At 42.1% G+C, this 21570-nt stretch overlaps 1 pseudogene; it reads left to right on the top strand.

Moving 5' to 3' along the window:
• Positions 1-19923, top strand: part of LOC139728276 (uncharacterized) — a 34075-nt pseudogene extending 14152 nt beyond the window's left edge.
• Positions 19924-21570: the final 1647 nt, after the last annotated feature.

Below are 21570 nucleotides of genomic sequence, written 5' to 3'. Positions count from 1 at the left end.
GAAATATCAGAGATTTCTTTCTGCACTGTCTGTGACACACAATCAGTGTAGCATGTAAAACTGTGTATTTTTTTTTTTGAAATTCATGAAAAGCAATTATATCTCAAGAAGAAAAAGTATCAGAATGACAGAATTTAAGTGCGGTGACAGTGTAAGGTAGTTAGCAGTTCTGTTCTGACTAAATTTTTATTTTTCACTGCATGTCACCAAACAGTAAAAGGGTTAATTCAGTATGTAGTGTATTGTCAGTGCTAGAAACTAACAACGTTGAATAAATATTATTAGTCACTTTGCCCTCTATTGGCTTTGTCTACTTTCTAAATTACCTTTGTGTGTTTGTCCATTCCAGATGCCAGTCCCACAATTCCACACAGGCCCTCCAGTCATGCCAGCAGATCCAAGAATGACTTGAGTTTGGATCATACAACAAATAATGAACGTTTGAGCCTCCAGTCAGTAAAGAGCAACTCATCACTTGCAGCACTGCCCATCGAGTTTCCTGATGGAGGGGAAAGGAGCCCATATAGGAATTCGCTCACTTATGCAGGCACAAGAGACACTTCAAACTTTGACCTTGCCTCCTCGCAGGCCGGGGCTGATGGCGGGCAGCAGACGCCGCCGCTGGACATTACTTCCATCACCGCAGCTATTGCCCAGGCTTCCAGCACCGCCAACCCTCAGCAGCTGGCGGAGATGATACTGAAGATGTCGAAGCAGCGGAAGGCGGCAGATGATCTGATTCACAGGAGAGATGATATGGATGCTGAGAGCAATGGTGTAGCGCAGAGGGCAGGTAATAAAAGGGAGCCAAAACTCAAGGATTTGCCCAACAGCAGACAGAAGAGAGCAAACGCTTCTGCTGGGCGTGAGAGAACGAGTACAAATTCAGACCAGGATGTTGCAGAGGCAAAACAGAGGACTTCTCAGACGCCGAGACCTCCAGTCCTCAATGGTGGAGATAGATCCTCTAGCAGCATCGATCGGTCCTCGCTTGATGGGTCTGGTGGATCGGTGCAGGAGGACAGAGACTCTGGTCCTGCTAGGGTAACCCCTAAGAAAGCAGAGAAACAGAAGAGGACATGGCGAAAGAGTCCTGGATCTCAAACCAGGGTCAGTGGAGTGACAGACCTTGTGTTGAGGGACAGAAAGAGCAAGAGTCAAGAACTTGAGGGGGACCATGGTGATCAGGTTGAGAAGCAGCGACAGCCACAAGGAGTTGACAAGCATTACGAGAAAAGGCTTTCTAGCTCATCTGGAGATCCTGCTGAGAGAAGTATTCCACTGCCGTTGAAAGATGCAGACTTTAGCCAAGATTCGGTGATGAGTGCAAGAGACAAACCTTCGGCAAAATTTCGGCCTCGGCAACAGGAGATTCATGTCAAGGAAACGAGACATAATGCTCTTTCAGGTAGATTAGTTGGTCAGGACCAAGGTTATAGTAGACAACGTGCTGGAGGTAATGATGAGGCTGGCAGATTGTCGAACATTCCAAAGTTAGTCACTGGAACTATTCCAAGGCCACGAATATCCGAGAATGCACCAGTAGCTTCGAGACGCAGACCAGAAGAGATAAGATCAGGAGATACCATTTCTGGAAATGGGCGTGTAGAAAAGAGTCAGGGAGATCGGAACTGTGTTGATAGAAATGAATACTATGCAAGATTAAAGTCAGGCCGTGATGATGACCTTATACATCAACGGGAGAATGAACGAGATCCTGGTGTTGAGTGCAGAAGTGAAGCAATTCCTGATGGGGAGCCAACCAGAAAACAGTCTGCAGCGTCCAGTAAACTGCTGCCGATGCATCACGCAAATGGTGTCAGCAGAAATACCCCGGTCAATAGGAATCATCAGAGGTCAAAGAGTGCCATGGTGGGACAAAACCCGGTTTCCAGCAGCATTCCAAGAAGACATAGAAAGTCATTTGAGGACTCATCTTCCATTGAGAGAATGCAAGTTGACCGTTCTTTCATTTCGCAAAACGATTGTGGTGTAGCACAGTCTCCCGAGGGAAAGATTTCTTCCAAAGTGTCTCCCATAAAACTCAGTTTTCTCAATGGAGTAGAGACTGGGCTGCAAAATTCACAAATGTCAACCCAACATGGTGCGTATGTTGCAGAGTACGATGACAGCATAAACTTTGAAGTAACAAGGAATGAAGCGTCCAGAGTTCCAGAGTGCTTAGACGATGCTTCTAGATTCTCAATCGATAGCCAGGCAGACATTGTGATTGGCAAGCACCGAATCAAGCAGACTCCACGCGAAAGAAGAACGGTGGGCCAAGATCAAGGAAAGTACAACGAGCAGTACAGAAAAGGATCCAGCAGAGACCGTAGAGATTTTGTATCTGATGCAGAGGCCGACTCGGGCTTCAGCAGTGAACATCCGCAAAGGATTTCCGGAGGTAGTACTGACAGTAAGATGGCAGCACCAAATATGAAGGAAAACTGTGCCACAGACGTGAGCAAGCACCCTCGCACTGTGCCTGAAATTTTCACAGAGGATGTGGAATTTCCTGCCAATTTCTCGGCATTGAGTAGAGAGATAATATCGCCCACTCCTTCGCCAAGGCACTCACCTAAGCAGTCTCCAATACCGAGTACTGGACAAATGCGAACATCACTAGACCTGGACCATGATCGTACTTTGGTAGCCGAAACCGACAATCTGTCAAGTCCTAGAAGTAATAGGTCATCACAAAGTCCTAGTCGGACAGGTAGTGTTTCGTCAAACAGTAGTTCTATGAGCTCTACTCCCAAGCGCAAGACAGAGCCAGAGTCCCGTTCTTCTTCTGGGCGTCCACTGGTCCTTGCCTCCGGAATGGACACTGTGGTCTCTCAAACCATTCTTTTGCAGCCACACCCACAGCCCCATCTTCACTATCAGTCTGTGACTACCGCTCCAGATCTTGCACAGCGGCCAATCTCAGCAGCCCCTCTGGGCCCATCCCGCTTCTACACAAACCAAGCCCTGTCAGACACGGCGCTCCTCAGTCACTACGTCAACGACAAACCCATATCGAGGCTGTCGCCCACTTCTTTGCATAGCCTCCAGGATGGCCTCCCTCAGCCGGTCCCAGGACAGATGGGATTACAACTTGGTCCCATTCCAAGTCACACAAATCTGTACTTGACCCAGCAAGCCAGTCAGAGGGCAGGTGTCTACGTGCCTCCTCCACAGTCGTTGTCATCAACAGTCCCAACGGCTGCAGCCCTAACCAGTGTCTACTACACCATGGGTGTGCCAGCCCCATCCCGCCCGCTTGGCAGGGAAAGACTGTCTCCAGATCCCACCGCCACCTCCCTGCCAGCCACCATTCTCCCACAGAGTGAGTCTTGTGTTTTGTTTGCTGATATTCAGTCATCTAGATTACACTTGCTGTGTCTCAGTTACACCATATCACAACAATTATTCCTTTCTGGCCATTTTTCTTTGGAGATGCTGAGCAGTCATGGTTTGTGAGTAGGGGGAAATATTTTCTGCATTAGATTTTATATATCTTACTGTATACGCTATAATTTTTGCGTACATAAATTTTCGCGAATTGCCGCTGTCACACATTTTCGCGAGTGGTTAAATTCGCGATTGGGGGACCAGAGAAAATATGAAGTGGCAAAGAAAGTGTGAATTTTCAACTTACTAGCAAATAAGAATGATACTAGTTATACACTGCATGAAAAAAAATTACCAAACTCTGCGAACTAGTAAGTTAGCATTCAACATTTTTGAAGTGGTTAAGTCCATCGCGCTAGATTTCTGACACGTGGTCCCCTTGCGATAATGGATTGGCTCTCTACAGTATTCGTAAGTAGACGTGGACATGCGTAAACAAGCTTAGCCAGTGTGGTCTGTTCGATGAGCCGTGACATGGTATACTAGTACTGAAATGTTCGTATCATCAAGGCAAGGGATTCATTTTGGAAGGTAATATTTTCGCGTGTTGTTAATTTCGCGAATAGCTCCCGACTCGCGAAATTCGCGAAAATAAAACCCCCACGAAATATATAGCGTATACAGTATACAATGACAGTTTCCATGTTTATTTCTTAGGTATAGATTCATGTATGTGTTTATATTTTAAATATGTAAGTTGGTATGATGGGTGGTAGATTATTAGAAAAATAAAGATATGTACTGGTATGTAAAAATAACAGGGATGTAGAGGTGGAGATGTCGATATCACATATATGAGAGAAAAACAAGGAAGATTAAGATTTTGTTTGAATGTTGTAAATGCCTTACAAGGGATAAGCTACCATGAATCATAGAGGAAACATATGTTGTGGGTGATTATTGTGACACTTGTTCTGCCACCCCCCCCCCACCTCAAAATTTGATAGGATTCCCACAGTCCATTGTGTCTGAGCTGATGGTGCCGCCGCATCACCGTTTCCATGACGTTGCTTGTATCGGGATAGCTGCCCAGGACTCCCTCCAGCTTCATAACCCTTCCTCCCGCTGGCTGCAGTGCACAGTGGAGGTAGTCGCACTCTCTATCAATGGTGAAGAGGTAAGCCCCATGGGATGCCAAGAAACTTGGTCTTCTCTACTTGATCTTCATGTCAAACTGTAGAAAGACAAATGAAAGAAAGACAAAAAGAACAACTATAGGTGTCTTTTAATGTTTACTTCAAACACATTTGTTATTTTAGAAGCAGGTGAGGTAAATATATTGCCTTGTGGTTTATACTGGTGAGATATGGATGATTTCTTTATTAGTGTTTGTCTCCAGCAATTTTTCATTTCAAGTGACTCTTGTTACCTCTGTAGGTAAGAATGACATCTTTTATGTTGCAAAGCTGAAAGGGTTGTCATGGCATTTGCATTTTAGTTAGCACAGCAGTATTTAGTGATTCCACAGGTAGTTTTATGTCAAAGTGTGACTAAAATTTGTAAGATGTTGTAATTATTGTCAATTTGTGAAAAATCAAACAAACAACATTGAGTTGTCTCCTTACTCTGGTTCTATTTGTCCAGTTACCGCCTGAACATCACCGCATCTTCGTCACCCAGCCGCGCCTGATCATCGGCCCACAGACATGGGAGTACCACAAGGTTCTCTTTGCCCCGCGCCAGCCAGGGATCCACGAGGCAACGATCCAGGTGGGATCCAGTCCCGTGGTGGCCGACAGCGAGGTGGGGCTTGTCAAGGTCACAGCCCCACTCATGACGACGGTCAGGGCAGTGGCAGAGTTGCCAGAAATAGAGGTGAGTGGGACAAGCCCCACCTAAAAAGCTCCAACAACCTGCTGGGTAGACAGACTGACATCATTTTGTTGAGTTTTTGCAACCTACCTTAACCTCCCACTTCTGTTTTAAAACAGATTCTTGTTTGTGACAAATGGCATTGGGGGTGTCCGTTTTGCATTGTAGCTTAAACCATCTTCCACTCCCACTTTAGCATAACATAATCCATTTCTCAACAAATTGTCTATTTTCATAAGGTGCTTGAGGTACTTCCTTTGCCCATTGAGCTTAAACCTCCCATCCCCCCCCAATAAATTGCTTCTTGTGCCCTAGAGATACAAAGGCTGTAAATCTAATGCGTGTGTGGTTTATATCTAAAAGATATTCTACCCACTTCTGACAGTGAACACTTTAATATCTCTGACATCTTCCTATGCTGCTACAGGTGGAAGGCACAGCGAAGAGCTCCATTGATTTTGGACAGATGGTCTTGGGCGCCGAGAGGTCAAAGGTCGTTCATCTGATGAACAGAGGGCTCTCATCTATTCCCGTCCGTCTCTTCTTTGTCAACACTGTGAGTGAATTGCTTGAAGTTATTTTGTTCTGCAAACAAGACTTAGTGACAATAACTTTGTATGGCATCTGCACTATGCCTGCACTGTCCAGTAGATGAAAATTTATGTCTAGCAGTTGGGGAAAGCTGCTGTGAAGGGACTCATATTTGAAATAGGGGTGTGTTCGAGCGCTCTCCTAAAGCGAACTGTACCGTACCGTGCCCACGCCACAGGAGTGCTCGAACGCTCCTAAAGTGTACCGTACATACTGTACCGAGCCAAAAGTGGACCACTTTCTGATGTGCTCCAAAACCGTACCAAAAGCGTACCAAAAGTTTGCTTGTGAGAAAGCGCGTATCATGCACATATGTCATAATGCAAAGACATCATTCTCTTTGTTCGGGACATCAGCTGTAAGTAGTTCAAGCGTACCAGGTGAATGACCCTTTTGCTACAAAATGCATGACCTCTTCTAAAAATAACTCGTGAGGTATGCTTTCTCCACAAAGTGCCCAAACGCTCCAAATCTGGCACAGTTCAGTATGGTATGCTTTAATTAGGTGATCCGAGTATCCTCTTGGATCACCTTCTGTTTTTGTACGGATTCTTTCTTCTTCTTCTTTTTCTTCTTCTTCTTCTTTTTCTTTCTCCTCAAAAGTTGTGTAGAGGTTAGCTCAGAAAGTCCTCTGCCTATCAATTTCAAACTTATACCATATACGTATCATGTCCCAAAGATGACAGATCTAGTTCAGTTTGCTCTGGTTCGCTTTAGAGCTCTCGAATGCACCCTAGAATACAAGGTTTACAGCATTGCTTGTCCATCTCGGTTGCTCAATGTAGATTCTACATCGGACTAGACTGAACTGTTTATTTGATGCAAATGAGTATAAGTTGTTTCTTTTATTTCGTGTATTATTATGTATAATTTAGTGATTGCATTACCCTGTAGTTATTTGCTGATACTTCTGATGCTGCTTTTCTGTCTGTCCTGTCCAAGATGAGTACTGTTCTGATAGATGGACTATGGCCTTTAACCCGAAGGGTGTAGAAAAGATTGAAGGAGACAGGGAGAATTGCATTCCTGACAATGTCTGTTCTTTCTTCTTGTTGTAGACCTCGGCTTCTTGGTATGGTGCATCCATGCAGACTAGTGACAACCAAGCCCAATCTACTACCACGTCGCCAGGGCGACCCCTCCACATCACACTGCCGGTAAAGACCCTCCAAAGCTCTGTACTAATTGACATTGTTATGCTTGCAACGTGTGCTTTGATACAGATTTTGTATTTTCAGTGGTTGATGTGTCATGTTGCTTGTCCATTCTCAGATGTGTGGATTTTATGTAGGATAACATGGGACATTTCCAGGTAATGCATGTAGAATTTTTCACACATGAACTAAAGTAAGTTGGGTTGAATTTATATCAAAATATATAGTGAATAAAACAGAATAATTAATACCAGAAATTTTTGCTTGCATGAAACTTCCATATATATCGCATGCAGCCACAATTTGTAAAAGTAAAATGCATAGGAAAGCTTTTGTCTACAGAATCCAATACATGAAGTGTAATACAGGGTATGCATATTTTTTCACGCTCAGCATTCTGCAAAAGTTTCATGCTTCAAGTATATTTCCTTTTACAGTATTCCTGTACTTGCTTCATGTAAATTCCACATTGACATATACATTGTAGATTATTCAATTAGTGCCATATTATCTGCAGTTAAAAAATGAAAGTTGTCCATGAAGGCATTTTTGCTTTTTATTTACAATTCATAAACTTCAATAATCAATTTGTGTGTGTATATCTAGGGCCGGTCGACAGGCACAGTGGACGGTGACCCAGGCCAGCGTCCAGCCATTGCTATCAAGCTATGGACACAGCAGAAGGGACCCCGCCCTGACTCACACCCACTCGGTCCACCGGAAGATGTCCACATTGACCTAAAGATCGAGCTGGATGTCCCAGACAGGATTGTTCCCTTGGCTGACCTCAAGTTGACTGCTGAAGTCGGCATTGCCAAACTTCATTTGCCAGACTCGCTGGCGGTAAGCCCCCCCCCCCCCCCCCCCCCCCCAAAAGAAAAAAAAAAAAGAAGAACAGAAAAAAAAAAGGAAAAGTAACAACAGCAACAACAAAGAAGCATTCTACAACAGAAACATTAGTACTGTAAATGCACAAATTTTCCCGGTACATTGATTTTTTGCACATTTCGAGCTACTCTTGGCTAGCGGGAATTCTAAAACCTGCAAAATATCTTCACAATTTTCTCTGCACATTCTGAATGGGTTGACAATCGTGCTGCACAATTTCAAGAACCCGCAAATATGTTTTTGAGCCACTTAGTGGGAAAAATTAATCACGTTAAGATATGGATGTTTGCAGTATAACATGTGTATACAAGTAGATTAGGCAGAAATATGTATTATGCATTCACAGAATCCAATGTAATCATCTGAGTTGCTCATGATAAAGGCATAGTATTGTAGTATTATAGGTAGTGTATAAACATTACACTTATGTATTCCTGTTTTGTTTGTCTATTTATGTAGGTGTAAGCGCTTCTCAGTTGTACCATTTTGAAGACATGGCTTCACATTGTAGGGGAATCTGGAGATCAAACAAAATACCAGATGTTCGCGGGCAGACTTGTAGTACTTGTGCAACAAATTTGATGTGGCTGGGCATGATTAAATGTCTCTGTGTCCACAGAAATTTAGAGATTTGATATTAAAGATATCATTATTTGTGAGGGAGATAATGGTTTCAGCACGTAAGTTGCTAAATTTGTAATATTAGAAGGGTGTTACATCTGCCTGCATAGCCTCTACAGAGATGCCAGCTGCATTACTTTTTTGCAGAATTTGGTGCTGTTTTCTGCCAAAAATGTGCCTTTTCTAGCCGTGTGAATACTAGAACGGCAATGCTGTTTACAAAGTTGCATCCCCTCCTCTCCCCGTCAGCCACTGTCGGTGGGCATGAGGTGGAGTGCGAAAGTTGCTAATGCTGAATGATGCCCATGATATGAAGGGTACCCGTATGGGTGACAACTCTCATACTCTTTGAGGACGCAGGTTCTTTTCAGTTAACGGATGGCTGCAGGCTGTGTTGTAAGAATTACAGTCCATCATTCTCATGTCTAGAGAGCTTGTACCACCATTGGGGCAGCAGTGCAGAAAGCTCTGGCATCTCAACACTTTATGTGCTTTGAGTGCTGATTGGCACAGGAAACCCTGTACACACTGTGTAAAGTCCCTGGCACGAAAAGGGTTAAACAGCAGACCATGGGTTCAAATCTGGCCCAATGGGCGTATCTCTAGTCGAGAGGTTTTACCCTTGTGTCTCATAATATGGAGTGTAGTTGGACCCCACATCACGAAGATTATGCATTCACAGTGATTTGTGTTGTCAATTCCGTTTTGTCTCAACAGCGCGACCAGGCGCTGAGCTTCTCTGCCCTCCTGGGAAGCAGCATGAGCCGCAACCTGCCTCTGCTGAACGCTGGCAACCTCATGCTGGACCTGAGGCTGAGGGTTGGCCAGGGGGGTGACTGCTTCAAGGTCTTTCCAGACTTTCTGGTCCTAGCCCCAAGCCAGGAGAGGGACGTGGTGGTCAGTTACTCGCCGAAACAAGTGTCCACCCCAGAGGAAGTGTGAGTACACAGAGGAAATTTGTGCTCATTTCACACAACATGAAGCTAGAATGAGAGTAGCAGCCATGCAGATTTTTTCCCTCTTGTATGTAATATTGTTTCCTGTTGTATACAAATGATGCACAGGATAGAGTGCGTTAGTGTAGGCGTAGTGCACTCGAGGGTATTTACAATTGTGAAACATGCACGAGGCGAAGCCGAGTGCATGTTGCACTACATTGTAAATACCCGAGAGTGAGTTACGCCTACACTAACGCCACGAAATAATCCTGTGCATCATTTGTTTTATAAAATGGGTCGAAAATTCGAAAACTAACATCATTTTTCAGCGTTTTTCACGTACCTTTGTGGGTCAAGACGTCCGAAGATGTTCGTCCCAAACTTTTATGCACGTCGCACTCGCGGAAGTCCCGCACATACAGTATAAGTATAATGGGGGGTTGGGTTTCCGGACACCCGCATGAAAACTTACTTATTTTACATAGAATATGCACCCTTTACCTTAAAGACTTGATATAGACTCCTCATATAGGCCTACTAGACAACATACTCTGAAAACGGCGTGAGAATTACCTGCTAAATCGTTGGATTTGCTCTTCAAAGTGACTCCATGTACGCGTCCGGTCCCATAACGCTTGGTCTACTGTACTGTACAAAGTGTATGTATAGTACAGTATACGTACGTACGCCACATATGTTATGCACAAGGGAAGACAGGCCGGCCGGCCGGCAGCCCGAACTAGAAGTTGTTTACAGGATTGACAGCGCGTACGCGTATGCATGCAATTCTTCATCAAAGGAGCCGCCGCGCGCACAGACGATCGGCAATCTACCATAGGATTACAGGCAGTGCAGTTGTACTGAAGTAAAGGAAGGAGGTGTGTCTCATTTCAGCGCTTCCTATTGGCTACATTCTTGAACCCATTTTATAATATATAATATTGTTTTATATCTTTGACTTCAAGGTAGGTATATTATTGGAGTATAAACGCTATGCTATTTGCCAGTCCTGTAGCATGACTGAATATCCTCGTCATGTGGTCAAGATTCCCCCAGTCACTCAGATGTCCAACAGCTCTACCCCATTTGACCTCTCTCTTGGTCTTATGAGACCTGTAATACCCATCTTTGCCTCCATTCTTGTGCTTCATTCAAGTGGCACATACATTTTAAAGTTGTGTATGATGTAACAGAGTTTGGGGCAGGGTTAACCCTAACCTCTGATGCACTGAAAATAAATATGATAGTTAGATTAAAAGAAGAGAGGATAGGGTGTTTCATGACTCTGTCCCAAATTCACAGAGGTGGTTTAGATTTAGTCCATGGATTAAAATAAGTGTGAAATAAGCATACCATTGACTTGTGAATATCAATGTGCGATTGTTGTTGGATATCTGTGGGCATATGCAGTCTGTCACCCGCATTTTTTATGCAGGAGAAATTTGCATAAACCGTGGCCTAAATTTAAACCACCATTGTGAATTTGGGCCTATATGTTTAGAGGGGTGAATGCCAACCCCACCCCAAAAAAGGAGAGAAATACAAGAGAACATGTTAACTTGTTGACATGGGCAGATTTCAATGCCTGTTTCACAAATGTTGAGCTCAAACACAAGTCAGAAAATCAAACTTCGGTTTCTGAATACTCTGTTCTGATTGGCTGATACCTGGCTTAGATTAGATTATCTTATTTATGTTTGATTGGCTAATACCTGACTTACATTACATTACCTCATTTATATTTGATTGCATCTGCATATGCAATAAGACCCAGATTTTGCTCTACTGTTTTAACCCTTTCCTGTCAGGTACTGGATGACCCTTGCACTAATCCTATGGGAACTTGCAATAATCTGAAGGCAAGAGGCTTAATAATGCCATAATTTTTTTTTTTCAAGGAGTTTCATGTGACAAGCCAAGATTCTAATTTCCCTTGTGTGCAGACCTCTATTGATCCAAGTGCGGCCCGACGGACCAAACTTCAAGCTGATCCTCAAGGGGGAGGGGCTTACGAAGGAGAAATGGAAGCAGAAATCTGCGGAGACCAGGGCCGCTCCTCCGTTGCTATGCAACAAGTCCTCCATGGTATGGGGAGGTGTACCGCTGGGAAAATCGCTGTGAGTCCAAATTCCTCATCTCAGAATATTTGACTTAGTGCCCCAAATACATTTTTTAAATCTTCTTCTCAAACAGTTCTGAAGTATAGTAGCTTGCAATGGTACATTTGGATATAATTTCTCTGCGGTGGTAAGTGCTACTTTGGAAATTTACCAGATTTACCACTCAGATTTCTGATGAAGAAATAAAGAGAACACTTACTCTAAAGAGGCTTTTATGAACTTCATGAACGCTGCTAAGACCAATCAGATTATGAAGAATTTGAACAAAATTTGATGGGACTAAAACAGAAAAATTTTAGCTTATTGGAACACCAGTATATCAGCTGACTTTGTATCATCTTGGCCTGGCAGAATGACTCACATGGAAATGAAACTTAACTGTCTCTTTCTTCATTTACTTTGTACACTTCACAAAAGTAAAATGTTACATTGTTCATTTGTCTGTAGGTGTTGACATCATTTGTTACAGAATATATCTGAAAAAAACAATGCATTTTGTGGATGAACTTTGCATGGAACATTTAGGCATTGATGAGGGGTATAGGATGTGATTAATGTGCTTGAGACTATGATGTTATAGTGACCAAATATGTCACAAAAATGGGAATTTTACAACAATTTTGGAGATGGTTGCTTTTGCTTTCAGGAATGCAAATATTGTACTGCATGCATGCCCTCATAATGTAGTACACACGCAAACTGTGCAACTGCTGCCTGCCCATGTTGCATGTACGTATATTGCTTTCATAATTAGTACTCATGTAACCAGAGGGCAATATTTTGGCGGGGTGTTAAATTTGTGTGTGTTTTTGTCTCATGAAATTCATGAAATATTACCCTTGTGGAATATTTAGCATCTACAGAAGTATCAAGGAGGGAAATGCATCAGTGTGTTTCAGCATAAATTGCCCTTTCCAGTAGGAGTCGAGCACAGGGAATGAGGTGAAGTGGTTCCTTATATGTCGATAGTCTCTGATTCAGAATGCTGTTTCCATCTTCACTGGAAGTTTCTGTAAGTGTGGTACATAACTTTGCTTCCCTACAGAAAATTGAATGCCATCCTCCGCAATACCGGCGGTGAGACGTTGCCCCTGAAACTCACCATCCGTGGCAGTGACGATTTCCAGGTGAGGAAGGGAATTTTCTGCTGTCATATGTATGTAGGAAGAATTGATCAGGACTCCTGGAAAGGCTTGAAATATTCTCCCAAAATGGTACTGTGTTTTCATAGCTGAACTGGGCCCCAACTCCTCCGCAATTGCATTTACTGCTAACAAGGTGAGGCAAAGCAAAACAAAAGAACAGTGCACTTTTGCAACGAACATCCCATGACGTTTCAGAAATGTCCAAAGATTTTGGGGGTATGTATTTTAGGGACCAAGAAGCACACAAACTTGAGCCAGCGGATGAATGAAATATGATATTTGTGAAAATAAAGATAGAAATAAACTTGATAGCAGTGGATATAACAATTCTGCTGAAGGAAAACATATGGGAAACAAAATTATTTTTTTTTTAATGACATTCCCTGCAGCTCCTGAGCAGGAAAGGAGCAGAGGAGAAATTTTCCAGCAGTCGTCAAGTTGTTGTTCATGGCCAGGAAGATTACACCGTGAACGTCGTCTTCACACCGACCCAGCTGGAATGCGTCAAGGGGACCTTGGACATCAAGCCCATTAACAGCGACAGCAAGTACACAGTAAGTGGGGCAGCCGTAGCGGGTATTAGAGATTGCTTGGTCTCTGACCAAAGATGGGCACGTGTTCAGTCCCACATATAGAGATTGACAGTAGCAAGGAAGGGAGATCTCACTGAAGTGGGAAAACAGAAATACTACGGACTTCTCGGGATGTCACTAAGTGCTTGGTTTCCACCCACTTTCTGGTTACTTGTGTGTAAAACAAAACTAATACAGCAAACAACCACAAATGCATGGCTGTAGCATGCTAGTAAATTACCTTGTACAGCGGACTCCCGTTGTAACGAAGTCCTCGAGACCAGCATTTTTCTTTTGTTTATCCAAATTTCGTTATAACCGAACAAATAAACGAGGAAAAAACATAGAGCGGATAATGTTGCGGCCTGAATTTTACATCGTTGTAAGAGAATTTCGTTATAACGGGAGTGCACAGTATATAATACCATGTGCTCAACACATAGGTACCTACGTGTGTATCATAAAGTGCAGTTGTATTTTTTATATGGATGTTGATTGATTGAAAAAGAATATGTCCTGAATGGACCAATTAGGGGATTTGAAAGGATGGCGTTGAACTTTACAGGAGATCTGCTTTAGGACACAGCTCCTTCCAATGTATTATTTCAAGAGCAGAGGCAAACACATCCTGTAGTATTCCTTGCGAAATATGCAAACAGCCCAAACAAGTTTGCATTCATCCTAAAAAAAGTTACAATATTAGCGACAAATTCCCCTGCTCCATGTTCCATGTTACAAATATATTGAACTGACGCAGAAGAATAAAGGCCCTTGCTAGATGGTACACTTTTGTGTTATGACAAAGAATTCTTTGTCCTACCTCCAAAGCTGCCCCTGAGTGGATACGGTGGAGTCAGCAATCTCAGTCTGGAGGACGTGAAGCTGAGAGGGGACATGTATTCACAAGACATGGGTGCATTGACCCCTGGCCAACACACGGTACACACCATCAAGGTGCGCAATGTGGGACTCAGAGCCGCCTTTGTGAAGGTCATGTGCTTCAGTGGTAAGTTTTCACGCACTTTGATATCAGTAACCAATACTAGTGTGAGGTAATGTCATTCCCTTTGTCACAATTATATGATGGAAATACATGGTACTTTCTACTTACATATCTTCCCTGGGGTGACAAGAGCTTGTATCTCATTTGGCATGTATTTAAAAAAAAAAAAAAAACTCTTAATCTAAGTTGAATTTCTAGAATACTGATTTGAGTTTTATGGCATTTCAGTAATTAATGTAATCTAAAACAATGTTTCTGATTTATCTAACATCAACACTAATGTCTTTTTGCAAAATTGAAAAAAAAAAATTGCTCTCCTGAAAATTTTTGTTTTTTGGATGATGAGGTCTTGATACCCAAGGGACAAATATATCATTGGGAAAAAAAAACATCTACAAAAATAGCAATCATTATTATTAAGAATATTTGCAATTATCACTTGATGCAATAAGTGCATATCAAAATAAGTGGCGAAAATTCCAAACGACCCAAGGAGGGGGGGGGGGGGGGGGGGGGTTATAATTTCAAAGGTGACTACAAAATCACCCAGAATGACTGACTGTCTTAATGAAGTATTTACCTGATAAAGTAATCCTTTTCTCTCTGACAATTAGAAGGTAGCAATTCAAATTGTAATTGTCAGCTAGCCTTTGTTTGTTTAAGCACAGCCATCTGTCTGTATTCATGGGACTATGACAAGAAGGCTTCACAGAAGATACAGCTGATACTTTGCCTATCTCTTTCTTTGTTTGTTCATTTGTTTGCGATACAGATCCCCAGACGAAGGCAAAGCTGACGAGCAGCCACCTGAATGTGGAGCCAAACGAGTTTGTGATATCGCCAAAGATGAGCAAGACGCTGACGGTGATCTACAACCCACAGGAGGCAGACTTCCCCTCCCCACACGACTCTCAGCCTCACACTGTGGCAGCAGTTGGACTCTTCTATGGAGACGAGGTCCTCAGACGATGCTACAGGAGGTGTGTGACAGGGTTCTGGCTATTTCTTCTTTTTTGTCTATATATGTTACTTGTCCTACATGAATGCCGGTCAATGATTTCATTTCATTTCATTTCATTCATGTATTTAAGCACGGCAACATACTTCAGTCCAAAGACTGTTCTTCCCCAGGTCCGTGCGGATAAAATACAACTTAAATATACATGTATCAGAAATGAAAACAAAACTCATACATTAAAAAAAAAACACCTAGAAAATAGACAGATTGGTCATAATGTAATCACATGACCAGTGCGAGCAGTGATCTCACATCAGGTGATATAATGCAAAAATGAAATGGAAAACAGAATATTTGAACCAGAAGAAATGTCAGGTTTTTTAGCTTTTACAAAGAACCATGTATCACAATAAGCTGTTCCCCTTGCACACAATCTGTGATTAGCAGAACCCCGTCTGCACTTTGAATTTGACCTTGCTACAGTGGCTTTTAAGTATTTAGGGATCACCAAAGATGTGAAATGTAAGCAGTGTGAGAGCACACACACTTGGGAGAATAGTTAGGTCCACTCCAAAGTCACATGATTGTGCAAATATGTTGTTTATGTACATGTATTGGAGCACGGGAATAGATGCTCAACTCCCAAACATGAGGTTTTGGGTATACAACCTGACATATACGTCATCAGGGAAGGTGTTACGTGTCTGCTACAGTGTACGTCCCTTCAGACAAAGGTTTTGCAGTGGGTACCTGACATAAGTGGAAGTGATGATAACAGCAGGGCCTTGTGGGTAAACAGTCTTCTCATTAAAATGGGACTACCCTGGGTAGAGAGAGGCCATATTGTGTTGCCCCCAGCCCTTAATTCGCCATTAATAGTACTGTAGTCTTGTAAAACTTGTGTGTTAAATGTCCCCAGGAGAAAGTATATTACCTTATTTCTGGGAAGCGTTTGTTGAATTGAGGGTGATAAAGCAGCAAAGGAAAGATGAATGGTTTGAGATGTTTGTTCAGGATTAATCAGTGTCCATATTTCACAATGCATCAAATAGATGAGTGCAGGAATATCAGTCTTTGCCATGGCTTCTAATCTTCTTTTCATGCTAGAAGTCTATTAAAAATCATGCTACCACCTTCAGCTGAGAGACCTATTCTTTAATGTCGTATCTTGCCTTGCCTCTATCGGCTTTCTGCAGGGCGTTGGTTCAGAAACCGTCCGATCGCAGACCTCATCTCTCGGCCGACAACCCTCTGAGAGGAGTGTCATTTGACGTCAAATTCCTGGGAGAGGAGCATGCGAGAGAGGGTGAGTGTGAAGGAACGTTTTGTATATATGTGTGTGTTTACATTAACTCAGTCGTTACCATGAGTATTGTACTACATTCAGTGTTGATGCTACTGTACGGAGTCAGTTCTTAGAGGGGTTATTAAAAGGATCTATGCAATGTGCATGTTGATGTATGCATGTTGATTTATTGATTGCATGTTGATTTATGATACTGTGATCACCACTTGTGGCCAAATGAATAGTTAAAACGTGCCATATGTTATGAATAGTTTTTCGACATTTTTTTTTTTCTTCAAATTACCTGGATCTGCCCATAAAAAAAAGACAGCTTCTAAACAAAGATTCTGTCAATCACTTCTATCTCAATCTCTACTACTGGTATATTATGATTTCTACCCATGAATACTATATTTGCCATAAATAGTTTTTGGCATGTATACCCTGGTGTGTGTGTACCTTGGTATTCTAATTGATTGACTTAGTGAAGTACTTTTGTGTAATTTTAGTAATTTGTGGAAACAAATTTAAACATGAATGTGAACGTGAACGATACGTTTTCCATCTCTTCCCCCCTCCCTCAATCCTATATCATTCAGAAATTTCCATGGCTCCCGAGCAGAGCGTGAGATCCCTCTTCTACTCCAGCATGTCAAAGGTCATGCTAAGCCTCGTGGGAAGGTTGAAGAGGAGGGGAGGGCAGTCGCCAGAGTTCGACAGGAACAAAGCCCCCCATGAAGAGTATGTATGGATTCTTTTATTTTTGACTTGTTTTCTCCTTTACGGAGACACTGCTTGCCGACATCACATGCTGCTGAATGCATACAATCTCCAACTAGAGATGCACAAAATGATGAACTCTGGGGAAATTTTTGGCCATGCATCAAAGTAGGAGTAGGATATAAAGACTCACCAGTTTTACTGTGTTTGATGGTGCTGTCCTAGCAAAACTGTCAACAAGTAGAGCATTGTTCTATTGTTGTGTGCATTTTGGATTTTCAAGTATTGTTTAATACATATTTGTTTTCTTAGAATTACCCCTAAGCAATGATGTGAAATACAACAACAAAGAAAAAGTAGCTGTGAGCTTACTAGTGTCATTATACAGCCAATTCAATTATTCATTGACTCTCAGACTGATTCTTTTGCTCTCCTAGGACTGCAATGGTGTAGTTTAGGAAAATAGGACCAACCAGTAAAATGTCTTTCATCACATACTAAAATTTATATCAGCTGTATCATAATGGCAGACTGCACTGTAGACGTGAAAAGTGTGTGATCAGGTAAATTCACTTCTTGGTAGCCACCTTCTTTTGCGAACTTTCATCAGAGTGCTTAACCCTAAAGGCGCCGGGCTTTTTTGGCTTACCATTCTACCATAATTAGCACAAAATTAATCAATGAAAGTGATTAATTGTAAAAATAATTAGGTTTTTTGACTTTCATGACAGAGCACCGTTTTCCATGGGAAATGTACACAAAATCACAAAATTGTGCCTGTTTTGGGGCGACATTCCGTTACAAAAATGGGCGTGGCTTCGCAAAAGTATGCGCAGACGTTGCAAATTTGGTCTCAAAAGTTGCGCGAGACTTGAACGAAGAAAGTCAAGAAGCCTTGTGACGAGGCCTTCTCGCGTTACAGAATTATAGTGCGAAACGTCGAGGGGGGGCCCACCTTTTATTAGGATCTCTCTGTGTGACTTTGTTTTTGGATAACTCGGCCATTTTAAAACCTATTTTCATCAAATGAAGTTTGAATTCCTCTTAGAATTGTATGCTCTTTAACATTTCATAGAGTGGTTTCTAAGTATCTTGCAAAAATTTTAGACTGAATCCTCACCTCAACCAATACTATACCATCCCTTTAAAATATGAAGATATTTTCAGCCGTGCTTTCTCTTGATCTTGTTATTTATCTGTCTATCTCATTCTTTCTTGTCCCTTTCTTCATATCTGTCTTTCTCCAGGCCTCACCAAGACACGCCCCATGGGGTCGTGCTGAAAGAGGACACTCTCAAGTTTGAGCCCGCCCTCGTAGGTCAGTCCCAGACACTAAAACTGACCTGCAAGAACACCAGCAGAGAAGCTCAAGTCGTAAGATAAACTTTGTTTGTTGATATTGTTACAGATATTAACCCTTAGGGAAATGGGGGGGGGGGGGGGGTATGTTGCCATCCCCATTATCCTGACCCAAATTTCCATCCCTATATATCTGGAGTTTTACAAATCTTCCCTGAGTGTGATACAAAGTATTGCAGTGGGACTTGCAGTAACCTGGAAGATGTTGTTTACTTTTAAATCAGAGCATTCAAGTTTACAAATGACCATGTGTCATGTGTAATCATATGGACACTTGTGTCCACAAGCTGCCTACAGTCAACTCTTTCTATGCCAGGGACTTTGGACAGTGTTAAAAATACTGTGGGGTTAACTTGACCATCCGGCTTTCTGAAGTACACATGAGGTTTATGTTGCAGAGAATGGGTGACACTGTTCATCAATACAAAAAAAAAAAAGAACTGAATGAGATACAGTAATGTGCACTTTACACAGAGGGCTAGATTACCATGAAGTGGTTACAAGAAGTTAGTACTCCTGTTAAAGTTTGAAGTTGCAGATAAAGTCCTTCAATTTCGTATGGCAATTTGTGTGATGCGTTAAATGGTTTAAGTGATGGTAATGGAGGAAGAAATTATGCTTCCCATAACGTTTGTTTGTTTTTGTGTTTGTTTTTGTTTTATTTTTTGTTTTGGGTAAGATTAGTCAGAATGCTGATGTGTTGTATGTGAGCCATTATTAGTTGAATAACTTGCAGAGTTTGGCTGTAAGTTTCATCTGTATTTTGGAAAGCCTGTATTACATATGCCTCTAGCTGAACAGCTATGTGCAATGTGCCATGCAAAGCCAAACACCTTTTTTTCAGTAGGTTTGTACTATTTTTCACTTCTTTCTCAATGTTTATTGTTACTTTTTGTCGTGATTCAAACCATCAAAAACTTGTGAGAGAACACGTTTGTTGCTTGTGTAACTGGATATGTCATCTCAAGACATTTGCTATACTTAATTCATGGGTGAATTATGGCGGATAGATGGAAGGGAAATATCAAGATCCTTTAATCAAGTAGGGAAGGTCATGGTACACATGTAGAGAAAAGAAATTAAGATCTTTCTTTGCTGCTTGCCAAGTTTTGTGAGCTGTAGTTACTCCGCCCCAAGTTTATTTTTTCCTGGTTTTCTTTGTTTATCTACATCAGGTCAAATTTCTCAGCCCGCAGCAACCGTTTCACATCCATCACCATACCCACACTATCCGGGCCAAGCACTTTGTCAGGATACCGGTCAGCTACAGGCCGAAGGTCCCAGGAAAGCACCAGGCATTCATGGTCATCCAGACCACCAGTGACCACAACCTGGTGATCAAACTGACAGGGGAATGTCTGTGAGACTCATCCAGACTAAGTAACTTGAATCTTTTAGTCAAATTGACCAGGAGACCAGCTCAAAAATCTTTCAGATCACCAGGTGGCAACATCCTGGTCATCCAGGATGTTGCCAACCCAAAAACCCAATTTACTGTATACGCTATATATTTCGCGGGGGTTTTATTTTCGCGAATTTCGCGAGTCGGGAGCTATTCGCGAAATTAACAACACACGAAAATATTACCTTGCCTTGATGAATCCCTTGCCTTGATGATACGAACATTTCAGTACTAGTATACCATGTCACGGCTTACCGAACAGACCATACTGGCTATAAGCTTGTTTACGCACGTCCACGTCTACTTACGAATACTGTAGAGAGCCAATCCATTATCGCAAGGGGACCACTCGTCAGAAATCTAGCACGATGGACTTAACCACTTCAAAAATGTTGAATTCTAACTTATTAGTTCGCAGAGTTTGGTAATTTTTTTTCCATGCAGTGTATAACTAGTATCATTCTTATTTGCTAGTAAGTTGAAAATTCACACTTTTTTTGCCACTTCATATTTTCTCTGGTCCCCCAATCGCGAATTTAACCACTCGCGAAAAGGTGTGACAGCGGCCTTTCGCGAAAATTTATGTACGCGAAAATTATAGCGTATACAGTAGCCCAAAGACTGGCTCTTGGAGTCCAAGTGACACCAATCACACCATTAGTCTAGCAAGCAGAGGGTCTGTGAGAATCATCCTGAACAAATACTTGAGTTGATTATCTTTTTATGGTGGAGCTATGGTGACCAATGTTGCTAGGAATCATCTGGACCAAGTGACCACAACATTTGGGTCAAACCAACAAGGGGAGTGTCTGTAGCACTGAACCAGACCACGAAGTGACCACTACGTGGTGGTCAAGCATACTGAATGACAGCATTGTATGCATGATCCTAGGAATCAACCTGGCAGTCGGTGATGACATCATATACAGGATGCTGTTTGTCCCAAGAAAGACAAGCTGAGTCTGCAACAAGTTTGTAAAGCAAAAGTACAATCCAGTATGAAATGTTCCAAAAGTCCTTTCCTGTTCAATAGAGTAAACATAGAGGGCTGAGGCCTGCACTTACTCATCCCATTTGGATTTGCTACTGTCATTCCAAAGTCAAATGATGTATGGAATTGCTTTGTTTATTTGTTTGTTCATTTCCATCTGAGAAGATGGCTGGATAGCCCATTGCAATGGTAAAATGTTTATGCTCTTGGCAAGGTGCATGGTTATCAAATACTGCATTTCTCATGGGCATACGTTTGATGATGGTCACCGAAAAGACTCTTCCACTTTCCTATGAGCTGTGAAGAACTTGTATTTACTGTGATGACGTACATTTTGTGGGGTGTTTATATTTGTGAATTTTTGTGAGTCGGCAACATACAAAAAATATTAGCTGTCATCCTGTCACGAAGGCGACAATGCACACATACATGTAATGGTACATAGTGCATGAACAGGGTGCGTGATTATACTGTATACGCCATATATTTATCTTGTCTAATTTTTCATGAATTGGGACTTCCAAACCATTTTGCGAGTGGTTTGATTCGCAGTCGTGGAGTACAGTCCTGAATGGAGAAATGTATGCATGCATGTCAGCCACATTCATGTTGGGATCA

The sequence above is a fragment of the Diadema antillarum genome, unplaced genomic scaffold, assembly GCF_040938485.1.
Source record: "Diadema antillarum isolate AM-2024a unplaced genomic scaffold, OU_Dant_1.0 seq00000170_RagTag, whole genome shotgun sequence".
NCBI lineage: Eukaryota > Metazoa > Echinodermata > Echinoidea > Diadematoida > Diadematidae > Diadema > Diadema antillarum.
The sequence above is the reverse complement of the archived record's forward strand: the minus strand, read 5'-3'. Positions and strand labels throughout refer to the sequence as shown.